The 21156-nt window shown below is 47.9% G+C and overlaps 1 long non-coding RNA gene across 1 annotated transcript in view; it reads right to left on the minus strand.

The window, feature by feature from the left end:
- LOC144152666 (uncharacterized) overlaps positions 1-20867 on the minus strand; it is a 45585-nt gene extending 24718 nt beyond the window's left edge. The window contains exon 1 of the long non-coding RNA XR_013319205.1: positions 20726-20867. This is a non-coding gene — a long non-coding RNA (uncharacterized LOC144152666). The remainder of the gene's footprint in view (positions 1-20725) is intronic.
- Positions 20868-21156: the final 289 nt, after the last annotated feature.

Here is a 21156-nt window from a genome sequence, read left to right on the forward strand (position 1 = left end):
CAAATAAGGCACAACTGATAAGCTTGCCGAACGAGTTATGTGCGCTTAAAATGTAGGGCACATTCTTTTTATATCACTAAGAATGATGAGACAAACAGTGGAAGTTACCAAAGCACCCGTAAACACAGAAGTTCCGATGCGTACTGCTGTTGTTACTGCGCGCACTATGCTTGGTTGAGATGCCCAGCACTACGGGGCTTTGGGGTTGTATCAGACGACCCTGGCCGATTGGCGCAAGCGACGATGTGTTAGGTGACCGTATTTTTCGAGCGCGCACCATGTTTCCCAAAGTGATTATTGTCGCCATGAACACAACAAGCCAGGTTTAAATACGTTCACAATCAAACCAAAGGCAGAAGACGCCTTGCCGTGGTGTGGTGGCTCCATCTAGGTTGACTAACAGTAAGCAATTCTCCGCTCCCACCATACAGTTAAAGGGACACTGAAGTGATTTGTAAACAATGCGGGATTACGAGCACAAATTGTAGTCCGGAGTCCCTAGGCCATGTTTCGACCACTCTGAGCGCGTTTACGTGAATTTATTTAGTAGAAAAATCCATTCGAAAATGCTGTCCTCCTCTCTGCACTCTCGCCCGTTTTCTTTGGCGTTTTCGTGTGACGTCAGCAGGAGAGGAGCTGGCAATTGGCTGCGCTACTGCACGGCTCGCCGACGTTCCGAGACCAAGTCATTCGGCCCAACGTTTAGTCCGCCGGCCGCCGACGGGTCTTGGCAATTCACTCGATCAGTTGAAACTAAGCCACAACACGTTTGTGAATGGAAGAATGTGCCTTTCTTTACTTCGTTAGTTTGTAGTCTGTATCTAGCTCCAAGTCAAGGTCGCTTCACACAAGCGCTGCACAATCGCACATGCGACGCTACGCTGACTGGTACGCCAATAGGAAAATATAAGGCCTCTTGAAGGGGTAGAAGAGTCAGCGAAGTCAATATAGGTACCAAGAAAATAAAATCAACTGATATTTTTACCGTACAGCGTAAACTAGGGTGCGGGAAGCACTTTTTTGCGCTGGGCGAACAAGCACAGCGGTCAGCAGCACGACTACGCATCTGCGAACGCTTTTCCGTCTAAGAAATGCAATTGCTAGACGTGAGATATTGTGGAAACTCGGGGGACGCTTACTGCACGAGCGAAATACAACAAATAGTCACCTAAGCTGCTTGAAATACTAAAAATAAATAAAAGTTTAAACTGGTTATACATTATATACCTTATATTTCCATAGTCGGCTGCGCTCTCGGCCGTGGCCGTGTGGTCTGGAGCGCTAGGGATATTATCATCGCAAGTGTTTTGCCCGTCACAAGTTCGAATCCCCGCGGGTACAAGCTTTTTTTAAATGCAGAGCATCTCATTCACTCGCCTTGTCCCTCCGGCGTCGTCGTCGTCGGCGTTGTCCGCCCCTCCCCCATTCTCCTCGCCGCGCCATCTGCGCTCTCCGCCGCTCACCCCCTTTCCTCTCCGATAGCGAACACTCTCTCGCGAGGGGCATTGGATTCGATTGGCTTGGCTTGGCTTGGCTTGGAGTTGAACTGGAGTGGATTAAAGTGGATTGTGTTGGATTGTGTTGCGTCATAGCCGCGGCACATTGCGTCATAGCCGCGGCAGACGCGCTGGGGCCGGCGCATGTGCAGTACTCTCTCTTCCGCGGTTTCCTCTCCTTCGGGCGCGCTGCGCATATAGCCGGTGTGCCGTGCTCCGGCGAAGTAACATCCACGCTTGGCTCAAACACCTAGATTCCACGCCGCTTTACAAGTACGCCAACGTCGTCATCGACTGGGACCGGCTTACGCAGTCCCCTCAACGTTATGCGCGCTATAAAACGCGGTCCCTTCGCCGCTCCGCCTATGCGCCGCGTGTACACAGGGGTTCCCGCGAGGTCAGGTGGGAGTTTTTTTTTATGAGGTAAGTTTTTTGTTTTTCGCCGATGTTTTCTATACTGGGTTCACCTTTTTTTGGGCCGCAACGTTCACTGCTCCACGAACTAGCCCGCAGAACTCGCACAGCCTGGCACTGGCGCGCTAGCGAGTTCTCGTTGGCGTGCTGTTGCCATAAGCACCGATTGCTTGCGGGCAGTGGGCACAGGCCAGAATCAACAGACCCTTGGCCTGGTGCGAACCCGCTTTTTACGATACAGACATGAGTGAGGCAAGCTCCAAATATTGGGGAAAAGCGCATGCATTTGAGCGTCTGCGGGGACGCGGAGGGCGTTCATGCACTGCGTAGGCCTCGGCTAGTGAATGCTACGATTCCAAGCCGTCCTGGGAGGCTTATCTTATGCATTTTACAGCCGACAACATGGTAGAAGCGCCGTACTACGAGTACTGGATATTGAGAATGCTCATCCAACGACGCCATCGGATGTCAAACATGTTGTTTTGCAGAACCGAAACCGAAACCTGTTTGACTGCTAACCTTGGGCATCGCCCCATCACGGTGCCCCCTCCTCCCAACGTCAAAGCTTAGTTGGTGTGGCCGCCGGTAACCGCGCATGGTAGTTTTCCTTCTTTCGCGCTTCGTAAAATAATTACCGATTTGTCAACAGCATAAACGATGAAAAGTGTGCTAATTTGAGCCAGTCTACGCAGTGCAAGCAAAAACGGGAGCTTGACAAATTCACTTCAGTGTCCCTTTAATACCACTAACTCTAAACGAAAAACTGCCCGGCCAGCCAGTGCATTGAAACCATGCGAAACACGACGGAAGCATTGATGCCACCCTCACAGCATTGCCCGCTGCCTTTTTGCCCACTAGAGTTGGCCGCAGTAGTGGGTATTCACCTAGCAACCACAGAATTACACCATGGCCGCCTCCGTTGCAGTGTATGCGCCGTGACAACTGTGGTGTGTGAAAACGTAGTGAGAAGTTTTTCTCGTGGTAGGTAGCGAGCTTATGTGCCATGCTAATGCTGGATGCAGTGTTGAATTCTCTGCAAGTTTGAAAGGTAGCTCGTGGATTAGCGTGTACTTCATACGCCCGGAGAGGTAGCTTTTGCGGATGCGTAACGGGAGTTCAGTCGTCGCTTCGGGGTACAGCGGACATGTTTTTTGGAGCTCGTCTGCTTCGGAGGGGGCTTCATTTCTGTGGCTCGTTGTACGCGCGGGCCCTTGCCCTCGATTTGGATGTCGCCTCCGGCTTTCGCTCCGTTGGTGTGGGCGGTCGAGCGCCAGCTCTGCCGTTCCCCCCCCCGCCCCCAGAACCCGTCTGTCTGCCGCACTCCAATCCAGCGAACTCCGAAACGGTCGGGACCGCCGCAGACTTCGCTCCTCGTCCCAGCAAGCTCGCCTCCGCGTTTCACCGTTCCCTTGGAGGCTTCTCGTCTCCAAGACGCAGCATTGCGCCAGCCAACAGTGTTCGTTGTGTGTTGTGTGCGACGGAATTGACCACAGTGGAACTACTCTTCTCTACTCTTTCCTCACCTTTCTAATCTTTACTTTTCTCTCACCTATCCTATTTCCCCTACTATTCCCGCTTCCGCAATGTGTTAAATTCAGGTGGGCTCCCGTGAGAGCTCAATAATATCCCCAGTCTATTTCTTTTCCTTTTTCCTTTAAAAACAAATCACTTCTCCTTGATTGCTTTTTTCCCCTGATTTTTTTTCCTGGTTGCTTCTCCCGTGTTCGCGCATGTGCTGTTTCTGTATATATTTTTTTGTGTGTGCTAAAACAATTCAGTTGATATCCAGCGCTAGTCCTGTGTAGTCTTTTCTTGGTCGCCCCATCCCTACAGTGCAGTTTGAACATGTTTCACATGCCTCCCCCCACCCCACCTCGATGCGTCAACGGATTGTCTTCGCGATCTGTTGAGGTGCTCTTTACAACAGTTTGCTTTTCCAGCGAATAAAAGTTCGAACCGGACAGTGCGTCCAAGAAATGCATGTGAATGGAAGTCGTTTTTTTTCACTGCACTTTATGCTAAACAATCATGCTTTCTGAGATAGTGCAAGTGCCTGTGTATGAGGCCCCTGCAGCAGGTGTGCCAAGTTTTTGTCTTCAATTTAAATGCTTTTAGGTAGGGGCCCTTGCATTAGCTTAGATTCAATAACCTTGAAATACCCAAGCCTAATATTACTACGTTATCTACATCAAGAAACTCACTCAAGACATTTTTCCTTTTTCTAGGTAAGATAAGAAGATTGGGCATTGGTTGTATGCTTGGGGATGTCACACAAGATATATTTTTAATGTTGCCAGCTTGCAATAGGTCGCAATTATTCTACTTAACAGCAGCTTAAACAAAATCTCAATAAAAGCACACCAGAGACTAAAAGGATATCATGCAAAACATGCAGTACCATTCTGGTTTGGTGCTAACTGGAGCTATCGGTACTCACAAACACATAGAAAGTAGTGCAAGTGATCATTAGTATCACCCCAGGGATCCCAGCCCTTTAAAACTCCATGTCCCGTTCTTTCAGAATGAGGAAAAAGGAAAACAATATGGCAGAATTACTTGCTCCAGCAAAGTCATGGCGGGTTTAAAGCTTTAAAGCCATTATATAGATAGGGCTAGAAGCCAAAAACCTGTAGGAAGGAAAGCCAATCTCAATATAATAAACATTTTGCTGTAGAGAAGAGCAGAAGAGCTGAATAAACTAGTACAAATAGAGGCACCCAAAATGAAATGAAAGACAGCATGAACAAAACAAGTGCAATTCTAAGGGTCAGTTTGCCACAAGAGCTTGCCAGAAAGGAGAAGCTCCACTTCAGGAAAAAATAAAAATTATGTACACTATTTACATCAAGCACAAAGCAAATCTTTTATATTTCAGTTGTAGACACGGTGCAGTGGAAGCAATCAAATCAGTTCTCGTCTTGAAGAAGCAGATTAAAATGCATAAAAGGGAGAAACACACAGATATTCTGTAGAGCGTCACCAGCATGCAGCGTCCTTCGCTTCCAAAGTTTATTGTTTTTCATGCTTATCTTGGGCCGTTTTTTTGCCTGTGGTGTTGTCTTTGTACTTGCCATTTCCACGTACTGTTTTTTTTTCATTTTTCTCCTGAATTTTCTATCCTTTATTTTATACCAGTCCTTTCTTTTTCTTTCAAGCCCCTTATTCCCATTTTGATGTGTAGCGAAGCCAACCGGACAGTTCTCATTCTTTTCTTGAGTAACCTCTCTACCTTTCTTCTACTGTTCCTTCCTTTCAACTCACGCACTAGGCCATCTCAGACTCGCTTTTAGCAATACAAACTGCCCGAAAGGACTGGTGGTGCTAAATTTGATGAGAATTGCTCGTAGATATTGGCCCATTGCCTTTTCTGTGTTTCTTTTCGCTTTTTCTCGCAGCCAAAGAGTAATGTGTTATGCGTGCTTTCCGTATGAAAAGTGACGTAGTGATTTATGGGTACAGGATTTTATTGGGTTTTACTGGCACAAATAACTTCTCATTCTCAAACATAACCTGATGAAGAATAAGAAGGCACGGTTATCAATGTCAAATTTGTCTGTGTTTCGTTGCCACAATTGCAACGCAGACCATGTTCTGTGGTGTTAAGAACATAATGCGTAGAGGCTGACGCCATTATCACGCCCCCGTTATTTTTGTTGAAAATTAGAATGCTAGTGACTTCAGCCAGAATAAGCATTAGCCGAAACTTTCATAATCAGCTACAGCATTACTGGCAACCAACTCTGGTAGTGCAGCTTCGTCATTTGCTGTGAGCACGCTGGGATGGATGCGTGGAAATTCGACAAGCTTCATCACCGGTTTGACGTTGGCATAAATAGAAAGGAGTGTGCTACGCGTATCGGGCTGCGAGGCGGCTGGTTTATTATGCCTTCCTGCTAACGAATGTATACAGCTGAAGAACGTCTCCAGGTGCCCTGGCTGAACCGATATGCGCAGATGTTGTGGGCACAAATAAAAAAAATTCAGTTTAATTTATTATCGGCTATCCTAATGACTGCTACGTGCAATACATACTAAGTCTGAATACTGTACACTGGTGAATGCTGATTCTTCCATGCTACGCAATTTGATTCACTTTCTATAGTAATATTTGGCAGCGGTTCCAACATCAACCACAATGATATAACTGATAAGGCGCAATAACTAATTTATAGGTACACTCAAATTTATTTATTTGTGAAGGGATACATATATTCTTGGTAGGCTTCGCCTTGACGAATACACGACAGGGCCTTCGCCGCTTGAGAATGCACGTATGTACGTTAGCACAAAAGGCTTCGAAGGTAGGTTCTTAGGCAGACAGAATTCTGGCCAAAACCGCAGGAATTTACTTCTGCGCCTCCTCCTCTGCGCAGGTATTTACGTGGGCCATATAAGAGTGGAAGTACAAGTCCACGCAAAAAAAAAAAAATGTGAGTTCGCTGATACATCGAGCATCGGTATGGTGTGATGCAAATCCTAAACAGGAGTGCGTACGGGTGCACGATATCTTTTAAAATTTTGGATTGTGTGTTTCAGTGATGGAAGAACATGTATCAATCGAAAACTTGTGCCTTTTTGCTTCGCCTTGTCCTTTAGAAACCATGTTATTGGGCCAATGAAATAATAATTATTATTACTATTATTTGGCGCTTGTTTCAATCCTCACTCAAAGAAAACAGCGCTTAGGAAGAGTGTGACATCATACGTAAACAAGAATACCAGTTTTACGCTAGACATCATAAAATTCCCGCACAGGGCACCTTGAGTAATCTTGGTGACGGTGTTGGCGACACCGCAGACCCCGAGCCCCCGAACATAAGCTGGATCTAGCCGTGGCGATGTGTTTATAGGTGGAGGGTGAGAAACCACGAGCGGTGGCCGTCGGAGCCCAGGTCAAGCTCCGGCGCAAAGGCTCCCTGTCGGTTTACCAGGCAGGGAGCTCCGGAAAGAAAGAAATATCAAGAAAATCAGAGAATTAATGTGTAGCATTCTTATGCCGTCTGTCTTTAGTGTGAGTTTTCTCCAGCAAAACGTTTTTCTTTTTCTAAATCCAGTCGGACCATTTACCTGCAATTACGGTATTATAACGATTAAAGCGGAAACTTTCTCGAAATCTGCCTTATTGAGGAAATGCAGAGGGCTACATTGTTCGCCATTTTGAGTAATTATTTTGTGTTCTTCTTGATTTTTTTTAGTTCAAAATTTCGTTTAACCAATTATGTTCATTTGCGCTAGTAAAACCATTGCAGCTGAAACTTTCGTGCCCCACACGGGGCACCTTGGACAATCTTGGTGACGGTGTTGGCGACACCGCAGACCCCGAGCCCCCAAACATAAGCTGGATCTAGCCGTGGCGATGTGTTTATAGGTGGAGGGTGAGAAACCACGAGCGGTGGCCGTCGGAGCCCAGGTCAAGCTCCGGCGCAAAGGCTCCCTGTCGGTTTACCAGGCAGGGAGCTCCGGAAAGAAAGAAATATCAAGAAAATCAGAGAATTAATGTGTAGCATTCTTATGCCGTCTGTCTTTAGTGTGAGTTTTCTCCAGCAAAACGTTTTTCTTTTTCTAAATCCAGTCGGACCATTTACCTGCAATTACGGTATTATAACGATTAAAGCGGAAACTTTCTCGAAATCTGCCTTATTGAGGAAATGCAGAGGGCTACATTGTTCGCCATTTTGAGTAATTATTTTGTGTTCTTCTTGATTTTTTTAGTTCAAAATTTCGTTTAACCAATTATGTTCATTTGCGCTAGTAAAACCATTGCAGCTGAAACTTTCGTGCCCCACACGGGGCACCTTGGACAATCTTGGTGACGGTGTTGGCGACACCGCAGACCCCGAGCCCCCAAACATAAGCTGGATCTAGCCGTGGCGATGTGTTTATAGGTGGAGGGTGAGAAACCACGAGCGGTGGCCGTCGGAGCCCAGGTCAAGCTCCGGCGCAAAGGCTCCCTGTCGGTTTACCAGGCAGGGAGCTCCGGAAAGAAAGAAATATCAAGAAAATCAGAGAATTAATGTGTAGCATTCTTATGCCGTCTGTCTTTAGTGTGAGTTTTCTCCAGCAAAACGTTTTTCTTTTTCTAAATCCAGTCGGACCATTTACCTGCAATTACGGTATTATAACGATTAAAGCGGAAACTTTCTCGAAATCTGCCTTATTGAGGAAATGCAGAGGGCTACATTGTTCGCCATTTTGAGTAATTATTTTGTGTTCTTCTTGATTTTTTTTAGTTCAAAATTTCGTTTAACCAATTATGTTCATTTGCGCTAGTAAAACCATTGCAGCTGAAACTTTCGTTGCAGCTGAAACCTTGGACAATCTTGGTGACGGTGTTGGCGACACCGCAGACCCCGAGCCCCCAAACATAAGCTGGATCTAGCCGTGGCGATGTGTTGTGTGGTGAAGTGTAGAAACCGCAAACGGTGGCCGTCGGAACCCAGGTCAAGCTCCGGTGGATGGGCTCGCTGTCTGTTTACCAGGCAGGGAGCTCCGGGACCTCTTCAGCTATCACGGTAACCCGAGAGAAGGAAGTACCCCGGTACCCCGCTTTTATACTATAGCATATGGTATTTACAACCCCCCAACACCTAAACGTGAACCGTGCTTGGAAAGTGGCCGCACCGAAGTTTGTTTTCCTGCTTTGCCTTCTATCTCATTCCCAAAGCCAGATAACTACCCTCGTTTTTTGATCATTGAATCTGGGGACAAATCGAAGCCGGTTTCCTCTCAATCGGTGATTCTCGTTTGGAAATTCCTTGAAGGTATCATCAGCGAAACATACCACGCCAAAAAGCTCAGAACTGGTGAAGTGCTAGTTGAAGTAAACACTCAGCAGCAATCGACAATCCTCCTGAAACAAGCCCAAATGGCAGATCTGGAGATCAGGGTCACACGCCACTGCAGTCTCAACAGCTCTAAGGGTGTGATCTCTGAGGCAGATCTCATTCTCGAAACCGATGCCGACGTTTTGTAAGGCTTAGAAGATCATGGCGTCGCGGCTGTAAAGCGCATATCGATACGACGCGATGACAAACAGGTAGCAACCAAACACATTATCCTGACCTTCCATCGATCCACCCTTCCCGAATCTATAAATGTCGGTTATATACATTGTTCTGTCCGCCCGTACACCCCGAACCCACGGCGCTGCTTCAAGTGCCAACGGTTCGGGCATGGCACAAACGCTTGCCCTGGGCGACTTACCTGCGCTAAGTGCGGTCAGCATGACCATCCTTCAGAAAACTGTGAATCCGAAACGTTCACCTGTGCCAACAGCGAAGGCCCCATGCAGCGTACTCGCGAAAATGTGAAAAGTTCAAACAGGAGAAGGAGATTATCAATGTTAAGATCACCGAGAACATCACCTACCCAGAGGCGCAAAGGAGGTTCGCCTCTTTCCCTCTGATGAGTTACGGCGACGCAGCTCGCCGGGGGGCGGAGCGGCGTCTGGTTTGGGGGGGGACCCAGTTCCGCGAGTCGGACTTGGTCCTGGCTTCCCCCTCCCCCTCCCCACCGGGCTGCCTCGGGCAGCCCAACCCGCCTCCGCACCGCTCGCTAAGCCCGCAGCGGCTGTGGTGGCAACCATGTCGGTTGGGGATGCTGCTGCATCCACAGCTTCCTCTCCACCGGCCCAAAGCATACCCGAGGGCACGGAGGAGATGGAGACGGAGGCAGCCGACGCGACCCAGCCCTCCTCCTCACTGCCTGTGCCACCTGTGGTGCTCCCCACGCCCTCGGCACTGGCAGCGGAGGCAAAGGACACCCGAAAGGGTACCAAGTCCAGGGGGCCCAGTCCGCTGTGCACCCGCTTGCCTTCAAATGACTACATGGACGTCGAGCCGTTCCGGCATGCACCACAGCGGAAGGAACGGGCTGGGACGTCCAGGTCAGTAGAGCAGGTCAAAAACCCCTTCCAAGAGTTCAAGCCCCAAAAGCCGACACATAAACACGCACATATTCCAGTCGCTCTAACCTTATAATGGGACGAGAACATATTATGCAATGGAACTGCAGAGGCCTTCTTAAAACATTGATGATGTCTATGAGATGAGTTACTGCATTTCAATCAGCCAAGTGTAAAGCGTCTCCAAGAAACCCATTTAACCTGCAGGCACACAAATTTCTTGAATAGTTACACGGTATTTAGGAGGGACAGAGATAGTGGTGGCCATCATTGCCCCAAAATCCTTGGCGTGCCGCACTGTCCAAATATAGACAATCTAGTGGCTGTGGCCATTCGAACCATAACCTTTAATAGGCTTATAACACTATGCTCTCTTTGCATCCCTCCTGACTTCCAGCTCTCGAGCTCAGATTTCGCGCGTCTTGTAGGTCAGTTACCGGAACCGTCCATTCTAATTGGCGACCTTCATGGCCATAATTGTCTTTGGGGCTCTTCTCGTACCGATGCCCCAGGTCGCCTGATAGAAAAATTCCTAACATCTTCGGGAGCATGCCTGTTCAACAAAAAAGAGCCTACATACCATAACTCAGCATACAATACATACTCAGATCTTGACTTGGCTATTGGTTCTGCAATTCTCTTTTCATGTCTTGAGTGGGGTGTGGGCACGGACCCATATGGTAGTGACCACTTCCCCACCTCAGTAACATATATAGGTAAAGGCCCAAGCAGTCCATCTTCCCAGAACAGGTACAATGAAGCAAGAGCAAACTGGAACACATTTACAGAGACATCCAAACTACACCACAGATCCCTAACACACCTACACGTAGGTGAAGCCGCCCAACTCCTCACGGCACACATCCTCCTCTCCGCCGAAAAGTCCATTCCCCACGCCTCTGGTGCCCGGCGCAACCAGAGCAGGCCGTGGTGGAATAAGGACTGTTGGGGGTCGTGAGAGTTCCAGAACAAGGCGTGGGGTATCCTTCGTCGGTACCCCACGTCTGGAAATCTCCTTTTGTTCGAAAGGGCAAAAACGTTAGGAAAACGTGTGCGCCGTGAGGCAAATGAGATAATTGGCGTTCCTTCATAACATCAATAAACTCGTACGCCGATACACGAAAAGTATAGACAAGAATACGCGAACTCAAAAGACAACAAACACGCAGCCTGCCTCTGGTCAGCACAACAGGGGGCACACTCGAAGACGAGGCTGACGCACTCGAACAACACTTTCAACACGTGTCCAGCTCCGCACACTACACAAACATTTTCATGAAACACAAATAATTGGCCGAAAAGAAGCCTATACTAGATAACAATAGGTCATCAGCTTCTTGTAACTCAGACTTTTCCTTGCATGAGCTGAGGGCTGCTCTGAGCACGCGTAAACTCTCAGCTCCAGGCCGAGACATCATTACATATACAATGATAAAACACCTACACGCAGACACACTTAAAACACTTCTATATCTATATAATAAAATATGACTTTCGTGGCATATTCCACACCCTTGGAGGGAGGCCGTAGTAGTGGCTTTCTTGAAAGAGGGAACGGACCCGTCGTACTAGTCAAGCTACCGTCCTAAAGCCCTGACAAGCTGCCCGTTCAAGGTTCTTGAGAAGATGATAAATCGCAGGCTCGTGTACTTTCTTGAGTACAATGGTTTTCTCGAGAGCTGCCAGGCAGGCCTCAGGGTGGGGCGATCCACGAACGATCAACTCGTAGCTCTTGAATTGTATATAAAGGGTGCCTTCGTTCATAAACAGTATTGTGTAACGGTGTTTTTCGACGTCGAGAAGGCCTACACACCGCTTGGCGTTACGGGATCCCTTTAGGGATCCCGTAACGCTTTTTTCAGAAAGAACGTTTCGTACTTTTCAGAAAGAACGTTTCGAGTTAGAGTCGGTAGTGAAGTCTCAAGGGTTCACGTGCAGGAAAATCGCGTGCCCCAAGGTGGTGTGTTGAGCTGCACTATCTTCATAGTAAAGATGAACTCTCTTGGGAAGGCATTGCCACCTACAATCTCTTATTCTATGTATGTAGACGACGTTCAGATTTCCTTTAAATCGTGTAAGATGTCAATATGCGAACGTCAAGTCCTGCTGGGCGTCAAGAAACTTGGCGGCTGGGCTGACAAGAATGGTTTTAAACTGAATCCCGGAAACAGATATTGTGTTCTGGAGGAAGTGCGGGTCCACCAAGACGCAGACATCACTCTTGAGAACGTGCCGATTCCTGTGAACAAGCAGCACAAGTTCTAGGTATTTTATTCGATGAAAAGCTTACATTCATTCCTGATATAAAACAGCTCAATTACAAATGTTTATTAACAATGAAGATTCTTAAGGTCCTCTCATACCAATCTTATGGGGTGAACAAACCACTCCTGCTGCGCCTTTACACAGCCTTGGTGGGATCTGGGCTTGACTACGGCAGTGTCGCGTCTGGGTCAGCGACAAAAACAGCCCTTAAAATGCTCGACCCAGTGCTGCATCTTGGCCTTCGCCTCTCATACGGCGCTTTCCGCACTAGTCCTGTCGAGAGTCTGTATGTCGAGTGTGACATAAGGTGCCTAGAGCATCAGCGGGAGTATATTGACTTACTGTATGCACCTGAGATCGTGTCTCTCACCAACCATCCTTTTAATCCTATCATGAACGATACATTGAATTTATTACTCTTTTTGTACAGGCCTTTTATTTTTTACCTTTCTCTCTCAGAGTAAGGGAGGAGGCTTCTGCTTTCAAGGTCCTTCTGTCAGACACACACAAGACACTCATGCATAATTTCATTCCACCATGGCATCTACGTCCGATATCATCGACCTGACATTCAAAATAATAGACAAAATAGGGTACCCAGGAGTGCGATTTTGCAGCACTTCCTGTTCCTGCACGACAAGTACAGGTGCTCAAAATTCTTCAGCGACGCGTCCAAAGCTGTTTCTACAGCCTCTTGTGCAGCGCGCGGACTAAGTTTTAGTGTTACTGAAACAATCAATTTTCATAGCAGTATTCACAAGGCAGAAGCGTATGGCATCTTACTCGTTTCAAATCACATCATCGAACATAAAATTCCCAAGTCCATCGTGTACACAGGCTCTCTAAGCGTTGTGCAGGAACTGTCACCAGGAAGGTCGTCTAAAAACTATGTAATCAGTGCTCGTTTCGAGGTACCAATGACTGCGTATGCGTCATATTTAGAAATAACTATATGCTGGGTACTAGGTCACTGTGGGATCCCTGGCAATGAGGCCGCCGATCAAATGGCTGGTGCTGCTGCTCTCATGACCACAGTTGACATAACAACAGTACCTTACACCGACCTAAAGACACACATCAGACGACAACTTCGTAACACATGGCAATTAAACTGGAATGAACAAACAGACAACAAACAAGATGTAATAAAACCACAATTGGGACGCTGCACAACTGAATTACACAACAGATACTCTGAAGTCACCCTGGCTAGGCTGCAGATAGGCCACACACATGTAACGCACTCCCACCTGCTCACTGGATCTTCGCGACCCACGTGTAGCAGGTGTGGAAGGGACGTATCCATAGCCCACGTACTAATCACATGCAAAGCACTTGACACAAGACGAAACAAACATTTCTATGAATTATACGGACGACACATTCCAGTGCACTCATCATACTTTTTAGCCGACGAACCAATGTTTTCTAGGCAACGTGTTCTTAAGTTTTTACCTGAGGTAAAGTTTCCGCAGCTCTTGTCATATGACGTGCAATCATCCTGGGCCTATACACCAGCCATCTCCATTGTCTTTAGTTTTGCATCACTTTTACTTCTACTCACACGTTTTAGTATTTACAGTCTCATCAACCATTAAGTAACTTCTTCTCTGGTGCTCTTTGCGCTTAGTCGGCCTTGCTCCATTAAACACCAACCATCATCATCACACATCGTAAAATCGTTCAGACGTTTGTTGGTTTTTAATTTACGAATCATAATCACTGAAAGGAAGCCGATCTGACCAGCGATGTCTCACGTAACATGACATGACCGGCTGACGGCGAGTTCAAATCGGCAGCAGCCACTCCCAGGCATGTAGAAATCATATCTTTGAAGATAGGTGGCGGTGGCTTTATTCGTATCGTCGGCAGCGTGGAAGGGTGCACGGTTTTTCCGCAAGCGTCGAAATGACACAGTAGACGACAACATGGTGTGATAGTATGTAGCTTTATAAATTTCTTTCACGTGACTCACGCTTCTCACAAAATACTGAAACTGAATTTTATGCCTCAGACCCCATTTGTTTTCGCTTACTACTTCATTTATTTTTGTTTATCAAACAAGAATGCATTGAAAAAATTTATAAAATCACACAATGCGTAGTAAATGTACGCCTAAGTTTAGTTTAGGGCCCTTTATTTCTGCCTGATCTCTGGAAAAATGGTAATGATATCCTCAACTATTCATCTGGCAACAACAGCGTGGCATCATGGCGGCACCCGTGTTTAGACACTTTTGAGAGCCAGCTTTACCCGCCTGGTTCCAACGGCCGGACACGACTCGGTAGGAGGAGAGTCGAGACCGGACGTGCCGCTCTCCACCAAGTTCAGCTGAAAGACTTGCTCTTATGATGTCATTGCAACCGTCGTTCAAACACATGTTTCGACGCGAGAATCAAAATTTTAGCATGCACTAATTAATGTCGCAGTGAATGAAGCGACTTTTGCTTCTGTACAAGCGCTGTGGCACTTATAAAACAAAAAATCTTTCGAATAAAACAAACTTGCATTTTTTCTTCATGGCTTCTTAAAGTACGTATTCGTACGTGATACCTGTTAAAAATCAATTACTTTCTTAACTAATCTTAGCATGTTTGTTCCTGATAAGAAATAAAAATATCTTTAATCCTACACTACAAAGGATGGTTATCATTAAATGGAGTTCATATAACCAACTCTTACTTTAAAAGTACCACCCTTACTTCCAGAAAACAGTGGGCAGTAAATGCTAGAACCAGCCCGAAAATTAATTTCTTAAAAGCTGAAATTAGTTTAACGGCCTTCGTTCGCTTTTTGTGCAGAAACAGAGAGAGGACAAATCACTTTATGAAGCCTCGGGTTTGTTCAGGGTAGCGGTGTGGCCACTGGTTCCAGGGGCGCAACGACGTTGGCATCACGAGATACGAAGTATCGTGACATTGGGCTCCGAGCTGCCCACATCTCCTTTCCGCTGCTCTTCCTTAACTATGGAGTGAGAGGGATCTTGAGGACCCGCCATCATAGAATGGATCGGCGCGGCTGGGGAACCCAAGACGCCATGTTACAGATCAAGACGGAGGTCGAGACGGAGGTCACGTGATTGTGGGACTGGACCTGGAAAGTCATTTGAACAAGGTGAAGCACTCGGCCATGATGTCGCAACTACGTTCGCGACTTCCTCTCGGGATGCACGGCGAAGATCCAGGGGGAGACCATTCTCTCGATGAGCGGAAGATAGAAAGCGTGAGCACTCCCCGGGGCTTGGTGATATCGCCGCTGCTAATCAAACTTGTCATGATCGGAGTCTCGAGACGCTTGGAAGCCATGCCCGAGGTCAGTTACACCGTATACGCGGATGACATCACGCTGTGGGTGTCGGGCAGATGCGACGGCCACGTTGAGTCTTCCCTGCAACAAGCGGTGGACGCCATAGAAGACGAGTTCAGGGGCACGGGCCTGATTTGTTCACCGAACAAGTCGGAGTTACTGATAATCCCGACGAAATCCAGACTCAAGCAGGACAGCGACATCAGCCTGCGCACGAGCAACGGGCAGACGATCCCGAAGGTGGCCAAGATCAGAACGCTGGAGATCCAGATCGAGCGGAACCGCTGGAACAACAACACGGTCACCCGACTGGTAGACGAAATAGCCGCCGCGACGCTGCCGATCAAGCGAGTGGCGAACAGAAGATCTGGGATGAGGGAGGACAGCCTGCCAGATTGATCCACTTCTTCGCGATAAGTAACGTCACCTACGCGGCGTCCTTCCACAACTGGTCGCGTCAGGAGCGTAACAAGGCAGCCCTAGGCAGGCTCGACAGCGCGAGCACGGAGAAGCTCTTCATGCTGGCAATACATACCACGCTGGAGGAGATCACGGAAGCCCAGCGGGTCGGCCAGATAGAGCGTCTCAGGGGTTTGAGAAAGGGCAGGACCATTCTCGCCCGGCTGGGAATGGAGATGCCGTCCGACCCTCGGGGCCTCGGCAAGCAGGAAGAGCGCGACGTCTCGGCGGCAGTCCAAAATGCCGTCCGAGTGAACGCGTTACCGAAGAACACGGATCCGATACACAATGCGGACAGGAGAGCGGCCAGAGAGAAGGCTGTGTTGGAACAGCATCTGAACGTTCCGGGCACCGTATTCGCCGACGTCGTGCAGTACGGCGACCACCAGTGCTTCGCGGTGGTGGTGATAGACGGGGAGACGGGAGTCACGGAGAACACCCCGAGCATCGTCACGAGAGACACGCAGCGAGTGGAAGAGCTGGCCATCGCCCCGGCCACCACGGACCCAGAGATGACGGCGGTGCTTAGCGACTCAAAGTGTGCGGTACGCAATTTAGCCAAGGGTAGGCTGTGCTGTGGAGCAGTGCGGGTGCTCGAGCGGGTGGACATCGACGGACGGAAGGCGACAATCAACTTTATACGAGAAGCAAACTTGTTCGTGTACCTGTGAAACATGCACCGTTATGCCGCAGGGCAAACTTTCGAATAAAAAAAAAGTGGTTTCCCGCCTACGCGGGGAACGAGGTATGGGAACTCTCCACCAACCACAACGAGACGGCGAACGTAGTCACGCGAAGATTAGCTGGGTGCAGTGCAGCAGTGGACCCGTCTGCATAGTGGTGAACCGAGACGAAGGACAGGTACAACACCATTCAGCGTATCAGCAAATATTACACAAACAACGGGAGTGTGCTGGCACCGCCACACCCCGAGCTAACCAGGAAGGAAGTATCTACGTTCAGACAGCTGCAGCCGAATTCGCTGATGACCCCGGTCGTCATGAAACACATGTAGCCTGAACTCTATACGGACGACACGTGCGTGTTGTGTGACAATGCTAGGGCCACGACTGCCCATTTGCTGTGGGACTGTGAAGTATGACCGAATGAAGTGGCAACCAGGACAGACCCACCTCCGTGGATCCAAGAAGCAGTGCACAGCTACGACAGGGACACCCATCAGTCGTCCAGCAGGTCCAGGCGGTCCTCAAAAAGCACCACCGGAGCGAAAACTGCGGGGCGACGCCCTCCCTTACGTGTCAGGGGCATCCATTCCCGTAGCGACAAGCAAAGGAATGGTCCGAATAGGGGTGACGTCGGGATCGACGAGTGGCTACGTCGGGGCGCAGTGAACAAAGTGTGTCTGTTGCAGGCATTCTATAAAGTCTTCATTCCATTCTATTCCCACAAAGTTGACAGTGGCGAGGAGAATTGCGAGGTATGAGTGCAGTGCAAAAGTGTGCGGCAGACCAAGGAGTTCGTCTGCAGGAGTCGCCATAAACATTCCTGATTGTTGGTTACGTCATGGTGGTCAGGATGATATTGGCGGTGAGTGAGGCGGTAACAGGTAGTTATATCGGGGTACGGGATCAAATGATCTTTGACTGAACTGGTGCCGTAGTAGGCGACGAGGCTGGAACCGACATGGATAGTAAGTCCTCTTGCTGCGTTGTGTGCTGCCTCATTGTCCCCCTAACCGATGTGCCCCGCAATCCAGATGTCCAGTGAGGTCGAGGGATTTTAATCGAAAATTTTTGATGCCAGAGGTGCTATGTACCCACTGGTGGAATTTTGTATGGCCATTTTTAAATTCGTAAATATAAGCATGGGTGACGGCCGAGTCGTTAGTGCGAGCACAATTGCAGCCTCTCTGCCACTGCCGGGGCGGTGCTGCACACGGTTACTGAGTTTGAGGGGATATTAACGATTGCGAGGGCAAAGGTGTCGAGGTGGCGATATTTTGCCGCATGTACATACAGGATGTCGTGTTTAATGGGGAATTCGGTGTTGAGTACCCGCGGCCGTTGTTCCCTTGTAACTTTGTGGCATGTGGGGGGCACGCTCCTTGAAATAGAGCGGATGTGGCGGTAGTCGCAAACAGGCGGGGGGGGGGATAGCCAATTCAAAACAGGCAGGGCATTGATACCAAGACGCACCAGTATATGTTGGCCAGCGGCAGAAGTTGAGAGGTGAGGGAGCTGATTGATATGATGCGCCGTGCCAGCTCTTGGGCGGTATTATGAAACCCGAAGCACTCAGTCCTGGCAGTAGATGTACTCAAAGAGATTTGTAGCAAACCTTTGTAAGCCTTTCGAATAAGTCAGTTAGTTTTTGTCATTTCTGCGCTCCAAACGCGAAGGTGCGGGAGAGAATATGTTATACTACTTGGAATTAAGACCTCGATATGGTGGATTCCCACCGTCTCCGTTAGACCATTGTGGCGTGAAGTAATTCGTCGGAGGACTCCGAGTGTTTGATATATTTAGGGGCGTTCTATATTTAGTGTTTGATAGATTGATACATTTAGATGTACATTTACAGTTGCTGTGATCATGCGGAATGACAAGACCAAGGAACTTGGGGGTGTGCCCCTCTGGGATCAGGTGTTCATTCAAGTAAAATTTGATGTCAGGAGAATTTGGAGCAGCCAATGGGGCTGGTAAGAAGAGCAGCTCCGCTTTGCCGCAGAACACTGCATGCCCGCCGGGTATGCTTCGTCCTTCCCCACACGTGCAGCTTGCCTTAACGTGTCTTCAATGAATGCATCGCTACGACCAGTGACCCATTCCGCAATATCGTCAACTTATAGGCTAACGTGAACGTGCCGGATTGTCTCAACTTTCTTAATGTATTCAGAAGAGCCAAATTAAATAATAAAGGCTATAAAACGGTCCCTTGTGGAGTCCCTATTGAAGGAAGAGTTAGTGTGAGATCAAATGACCCCTATTTGAACGAATGCTCTACGCTCCGTTAGGAACTTCCGCATGAATTTGTAAGTACGATCACCAGGGGAGATTAATTGTACGGCTCGCAAAATGGCGGCGTGGGTAACCGGGTAAAACGCTTTGGTGAGACCGACTTCCAGAATAGCAGCATTGTGGAGCCGGGATGGAGGGCTGAAATTCTGCAGGAAAGCTGCAGAGGGAGTCCCTGAGTGTACAGTCCGCGACGCCAAACAATAATCGAGTGCGGAAGACCTTTGGTTTAGTTGAGTTAGAGCGTGAGGCCGGCGGGAATAATGGGCTCCAGGATATTACAAATACATTGAGGTGAGAAAAATGAGTCTGAGAGGATCAGGTTTGTTTTTAAGGTTAAGGCCTGGCGACCATTAGGACATTAAATGATGAATTGAATCGTAATGGCCTCGCCTATCTCCATTACGACACCTCTGGAGGTCGATATACTCTTAGAGGTAAACGGGTTGTAACCTCAGTCGCCCGTCCAACCTTGGTGCTGGAGTGCGCAGCCGTGTGCATTCGTACCTTCTCGGTTCGCCCGCGCGGTTGGGGCGGAAAGACGTAACCCGCTTGCCCGTAACACGGGGCTGTTATAATCGTTTCACATGCGGAACAATGCTAATCCCTCAAGCCTCAAGCATGGCCTACAAGCGGCGCACTGCCTCAAGCCTGGCCTACAAGCGGCGCACTGCTGTCATGCCAACGTCAATATATGCATCAAAATTAATTAATCATGGCTGTTATTCTTGTTACTAAAAATAAGTAGTGGGAAATGCACTTACACAGCAGAAAGCGTGCACGAATAAAGTGTTTACTAAAAACGGTATTGCAACGGCTATTTACCAAAAAATAAAACTGACATCTACCGGTGCACTTATAATTACGATTTATACAAGTAGGTGACTATATGATAGCCAAATTATAAAAAAAAAGTGGCGTCGGGAGCATCGGGCATCATGCTCTGGCATGATGCCCGTAACAGAAGAGGCTAGTTGCTTTCGCAGCATTTGTCTTACGCTCGTATTCTCTAGGACCCGTTGACTAAATCTATCAATGTTTAATTACGAAGAAGACATGCAATTGTTGTTATTTTCTTTTGAAGCTGCGATAGACCAACTGCCATGATTTTTTAAATATTACTAAAGCTGTCGTTCTGATAACATTAATGAGTATCTCGAGTAAGAACTTCGGTACCGGGTGGTTTATGGATGCTGCCCGCCATGACGGCTCAGTGCCTAGGTCGTTATGCTTCCGAGCCTAAGGACACGGCTTCGTTCCCGGCAGCGGTGGCTGCTTTTGTGATGGAGGTGAAATGCGAAACACCCGTGGTTACAGATTTCGGCGGACGTTAAAGACCACCGGGGGTGGGAAAATAATACGGAGCCCTCTACTACGTCGCGCCTCATAGACCACTTGTAGCTTCGTTGCGTTAAACCCCACAATCAAATAATTATGGATACTGCCAATCACAAAATATTAGCACTATATTCCCTATTTCCCATTACGGCGCTCGACCATGTCACTATTATAACTCTGCCCTGAATTAAAAAAAACGCCTTCAATGATTATTTGCTTTAACATCATTGCAATAGACTAACTGGCCACAAAGCTACATCGTTACTAGCAAATTGCTACATGTACATCCTGCTAGATGGTTTCAACTATAAAGGAGCCAGTTTTATGCCTATTCATGTGGGCTCGAAGTTCAGTGTCGATAGAAAGATACATGCTGTGCTTTTAATAATCAGAATTTGATCGTACGAAAAGAGTTGTTCTAGAATAGCTGCCGGCGCTTCCATCATTGAGACGTGCGGATATTTGAGTGCTAACTACGCTTGCCAGCCAAAAAGGTGAAACGGTAAGTGAAAAATCTATATAGCGTTTAAAATAAAAAAGAAGGATTTATACAAACATGAGGGATGTACCTTGAAAATCTCAACGTCACCACATTCCGTCGCCGCTGCTGGGAAAAGCACAACGCACAACATAAAATACGGTGAATTTTTCACAGAAAGTGCCATATCTGTGATGTGTAGGTGCTTGCTTGCTCACTACCGTTCACAAAAACACCGTGACTGTCGGTGGAACCGCTGCACCAGCTTTTTGTTATATACCATGCCATGCCGTGGCTTAATTGCTTAAACAAACTGCGCCGATGCCGGAAGCGAGTTTATTTCGGCCGGAAGCGAGTTTATTTCAGGACGGGTTTGCACCTAACGTCATCAGTACTCTGTTTTTACATTTATAGCCTTTGATATCCTGTGAACCGATGAGCACTCGGACGTGAAACACGTGTTAAGGTAAATGTCCGTTTGTTTCCTGCCAGTTTTGAGAGGCAGGTGCCCATTACATCAAT

Source organism: Haemaphysalis longicornis, unplaced genomic scaffold (assembly GCF_048455015.1).
Source record: "Haemaphysalis longicornis isolate Haplotype H1 unplaced genomic scaffold, Haemaphysalis longicornis Haplotype H1 scaffold_9, whole genome shotgun sequence".
In the NCBI taxonomy this organism is placed as follows: domain Eukaryota; kingdom Metazoa; phylum Arthropoda; class Arachnida; order Ixodida; family Ixodidae; genus Haemaphysalis; species Haemaphysalis longicornis.